Below are 5,492 nucleotides of genomic sequence, written 5' to 3' on the forward strand. Positions count from 1 at the left end.
TCTAGCTTTGGGCAGCCCCAAACTCACCCTATTATAGGCATCTACCCCACTGGGAAGAAATAATGAGTATATGTTGAGCTGTCTATGGTTCTTATAAAGTGCTTTTATTCTCCAGTTTCACCTCTCTTTGTAGGTAAGCACCAACTTGCTATGTGCATGTGGGGAGGGAGAGGAGACAGTATGAATTATTGATGATTTAACCAAATAGAATCAGTTTTGATCTCCCACATCTAGCAACCCCTAACTCTTCCCTGAACTTACTACATTTCATAGATCCCTAGTCACTCACTCTTGGCAAATGGAATCAACCTCCTCCATGAAAAGACTAACACAGAAAAGGTAATGCTTAGCTGCTAAACATGCTTAACTGCATATAATATTTAACCTTGGTAAATAAACAATAAAGCAAACAATGTATAGTAAAACATCTTCTGAGCATCTAGATGTCCACCATTCTCCTAGACCCCAACAAGCCCTGGCCAATACATAAACAACTCCAAATGCAGGCAATCTAGGGAAGACACATAGAAGTTTGTTTAGGTCCCTGTGACACCTCCTCCTAAGAGCAAACAAGAAAAGGAAAATAATACAAAACAGTTCCTACTTGGTATTTTATTCACACTTCCAAGAAGACTTAACCTTAGCTGAAAACTGAGGAACTTAGAGCTTGGGACCACTGGTGGCATGGAAGTCAGGATCCAATATGAACTATAAATCCTGAAGGCCATATTTTTGCCATTTGGAATCCTGTTATTCATATAAACCTATGACCAATTATCACTGTGGTTAGCCTATGAAGAACAGTGAAATCATCAGTCAGCTCTGGCAAGGAACAATGCCGCCTTCCATCCTTAAGTTCTCCTGACTTTCAGATCTTTATTCTGCATACATCTCTCTTGCAGCTGTATACATCAGTGGATACAGCACCAGGCCTTAAGTCAGGAAGATCTAAGTTCAAATCTGATCTTAGATACTTCCTAGCTGTATGACCCTGGGCAAGTCACTTAGCCTCTGTTAACCTTAGTTGCTCATTGGTAAATTGGGTATAATAATAGCACCTACCTCCCAGAGTTGTGAGGATAAACTGTGTAATAATATAAAGCACTTAGTATAGTACCTGGCACATAGTAGGTGCTATATACATTTCTGATCCATTTTCTTTATTGTTGCTCCTTCTTGAAGTTTTAGGGTAGATGGAAAGTGCAGATGGAGTAAGAAGGGAGGAGAAACAGACAGAGATCGACAAAGACAGAGAAATACAAAGTACACATGCATGCAGTAACCCAAAATATAGGTCACATGTAGAAACATAGCACATGTACATATAGCAATATTGCATGTAGGACATTGCATACTAGCAAACATATTTATAATACCGCATATATACATATAATGAAACATGAAACAGGAATAGCACATTAAGAAGAGAAACATTTTATACAAAACATACTTCATGCACTCAAGCAGCAGACTTCAACTCCCTTTTTTCCTAAAGTATCATAAAAAAGCTTGGTCACTGGCATTTCCAATGGGACTCCCTGAGCTTGTGGATGACCCAACCAGTCTCTCATAATCTCTAGGATCTATAATAATAATATAATAATAAGTATGCAATAATATAAGTGTATAATGTAAGCATAAGTACATAATATAATAAGTAATAATAATAATATAACACAATAAGAGTATTAGGCTAGAAAGGTGCTGCCTCTTGGTTCAGCTCTCCCCTCTGTCTGCACAGTTCTTCTGGAGCTAGGATAGATTAATTCAAGCTCCCTAATCCTCTGATGGATACCAACCCCAAGTTTCTTCTTCATATGAATCATCATCTTTTCAACTATAATCTAGCTGTAACAGTCTTTCTGCAACTAGGTTCTTCAAAGTTCTTATGGGTGACTATACTGGCTCCTTTCCTCTTTCTCACTAAGGACTCTGATTGACTCTCCAGCGGGTAAGAGGTGGTTGCTATCCATCGTCTTTATCGAGCCCTAAACACTCCCTGGGACTATATTGTAAACTTGGAAATTGTCCAGCCTTTCAACCACTTGGTTTGAGATGGCTCACCATTTGTCCAGTTCATTATGTGCTGGATATTCTTAGGCTATTTCTATCATTTTGCTGAAGATCTTGACAACAAACAAATTTCATAGTCACTTATGTCTATCAGAGCTTTTCTGAACTAAGGCCATAGCTTAACGTGAAGTCTCCTTCAACTGATTTCTTAGTCAGCAGATACACTCTTTGGGAGTCTCTATATCATCTCCATCTTCTGAAATTTCAGAGCATGTTAATAGAGAGATGTGGTTTTTACCTACATATAAGCAGATATGGCATGTAGCCTATGGCATCATTTTTGGTGTCATTAAATGCATACATTAAAAATGTCAGGTGTTGACTCCATTGAGCTTTTTACTCAGGCTGCCAGGATGCTCAGCAATGTGCAATTGAAACACTAAGGACGTAGGTCTTCCTGAAGGTCATATGGTGTGATTCTAGACCCCACCAAAGCCAGTATTTTCTTAAGTATTTTGTTCTCAAAGTATTGATGAATTGAAAGGACTGGCCAACGAAGGCGTAGTCCTTAGATAATCTTCAGATTTGCTCTTCCTGGTAGGCTATGCAGAATATGAAAAATATCCTACCCTTTGTCTCGATCCAAGTGAGCCCACTTGTAGCCAGGAGTGACTGGGAATCTGGTACTGCATAGTTATGATCAGTTTTCTCATTAGCTGAAGAGCTAGGAAAATGGATAATGAAGGCCAGAGCTAGGACTGACTTCAAATACAAAAGGATGTTGAGGAGGTAGAAGGTCCTGATTGGCTATGTGAAATAAGAGAGAGTGAAAACATCAAGGATAATGTCCAGGCTATGAACCTTGGATACTAAACAGGAGAGTCTGAAAGAAAGGAGGGTTTGGAGGAAAAAAGATAATGAGTTCAGTTTTGCACATGTTAAATTTAAAATGTCTCTGGGACACTGTTTTTGAAATGTTCAATAGGGAATTGGTGACGAAGGGCCAAAGTTCAGGGGAGAGGCTGAGGCTAGATACACAGTGTGTCCCAAAAGTTTTAGGACGGTTTTAAGTTATTAAAGACCAGGATTTCTGTAACATTATATATAGATCAGTAAGTCATTTACACATAGATGATAGTTAAACCCACAAAAGCTAATGAGGTTACCAAGAGAAAGTGTGTAAATGGAGGCTAGCCTAGGACAGAAATTTGGGAAACACCCACAGTTAGAAGGCATGATATGAATGATGATCCAAGAGAAAAGAACGAGAAGGAACAGTCAGATAGGAAGGAGAGTCGGGAGAGAGCAATATTACAAATACCCAGAGAGGAAAGGGTATCTAGGAAACAAAGGTCAACAGTATCAGATGTAGCACGTAGGTTGAGAAGAGAAGTCATCAGATTTGGCGATCTTAAGAGACTCTTGGTGACTTTGGAGAGAGGATTCCGTTAAGTGATGGTGTCAGAAGGACGCTTGAAAAAGGTTGAGGAGTAAGAGGACACTAAATGGTGAAGTGAGTGTAGTCAGTTTTTTCAAGTAGAACCCTAGCCATCTCTCCCTCAGACATCCCTTCCTTCCTGCTTTCAGCCTCTGGCTGAGATTATCTCTGCCCTAGCCTAATAACTGTGATTGGAACAAAAACTCTGCCAGTGGCCACCAGGGGGCAGCACTCAACCACCAATAACCACAAGGACTTAGCTGCAGTTTGGAGGAAGGTGAATGGGAGGGTGTAGGGGGAGACAGGAAGGAGAAGTCTTTGGATCAAACTCCTCCACCTTCCCAGGCTCCACCCGGAGAAGCCTAGACTTTTTAGATTGATGACTTCCTTCCCCATTGAGGAAGAGAGGATCAAAGGTTCTGGCTGCTCTAGGAGCACCAGAAAATCTTAACTCTATTGGTAATGCTCCTCCTAACCCCATTTAATACTTTGAAGAAGGTGGACTTCTAAGTCTTCATTCTGATGCATAATAGTCTGTTTTCCTTCCTTCAGAGAGTGGGTGACTTTGGCCTCCCTCCCTCTGTCCATCATCCAGATTCTCAACCCGTTTTTCCTCTTCTCTTCCCCCATTCCCCACTGTCCAAACCCAACCCTACTTCACTGTCTCTCACTGGCTTTGCCTAAACCCAGAAGTCCTTATCTGTATAGAGTCCTTATGCCTGGCACAGCAGTAGCACAACCAAGTCTGACCTAGGAAAAAGGACAGTGTGAGAGAAAGACTGACAAGTCAGAGGAAGAGAGTTTATGTATGAGGCCAACAAAGAAGTCAGAGAAGAAAAAGAGAAAGTGAAGGAGTTGGAACAGGGGTGGGGGAGCAAGGAGAGATGGGTGGAATGAGGGAGGGGAGCCCTATGTGCCCAGACTGGAGAAGGGGGAGAGCAGGCAGGGCCTCCATTGTACAGGCACAAAGGAGCCATATGCTGGGCAGCATAAGACAATGTGTGTGTGGTGGGGGAGGGTATGGGGGGGAAGCTAAGTGGCTGAGAGCAGACCCCCTCCACACACTCTACCCTGAAACCCCTGGGGCCCCACCGTCTGCTTTGCCACTGGAAAAAGGAGGGGGCAAGGGAGCAGTGGGGGCAAGGAAGGCAAGTACCTAATGGCTGGCACTTTGGAACCAGGAGCCTGTGCGTGACTTAGGGAGGGAAAAAGGCCTGAGATACAAAGTGGAAGTGCTCAAGGTGAAGGCAAGACTGGGGGAGGATGAGGAAGGACAAGGCCTGAAAGTTTCTTCTCTTTTGCTGCTCTTGCTTATCTCCTGCCTACCTGCCAGCCTCAAAGCCTAGATTAGGAGATGAAGCGGAGACAAAGAACCTGTCTCCTGCTGCTCCCGTTGACAGTCCCTCTTCTCCCCCCAAGCCCCTTCCTCTAACTCCTCATCTCTTCTCTCCCCACAACTTTTCCTACCTCCACATCACTCAGCCCCTCTTTCCTAACTTCTGCATCTCCCCTATTTCCCCACCTCCCTCATTTCCACAGCCTCCAAACCCTGGCTTCCTCTTTCTCTAGCCTTGGGGTTTCCCATTTCCATAATCCCTGACCTCTGTCTCCCCACCACACTTTGTCCCTTGCTTCTTCCCCCTACCCCTGCTTCTCTCTCCTCCTCCTCCTCCTCCTCTCATCCTGCTGAGCAGAGCGGCAGCCGAAGCCAATTGATTATCCAAAGAAATTTGGAGCGAAAGGGAGAACAGCTGCAGCTCAGCCCCCCTTCTCACTGCCCCTGGTCCTAGGGGAGCCCCAAGGGGAGGAGCCCAGTAACCCCTTCAGCACCCCAGCCTGGGGTGGAAAGAGGTAAAGGAGAGGAGCAATATCGCTGAATAAAGAGCTGTGTGATTTAGTGGAAAGACCATTGGACTTACAGGCAGGAAGACCTGGGTCTATGTTGAAGCTCGACTTTTTACTAGCAGTATGATCTTGGGCAAACTGTTTAATCTCCCCAGGCCTCAGTTTCCTTATCTATGAACTGGGGATAACAATGTGT

This window comes from Vombatus ursinus, unplaced genomic scaffold, assembly GCF_900497805.2.
Source record: "Vombatus ursinus unplaced genomic scaffold, bare-nosed wombat genome assembly UNPS02014838.1, whole genome shotgun sequence".
Taxonomy (NCBI): domain Eukaryota; kingdom Metazoa; phylum Chordata; class Mammalia; order Diprotodontia; family Vombatidae; genus Vombatus; species Vombatus ursinus.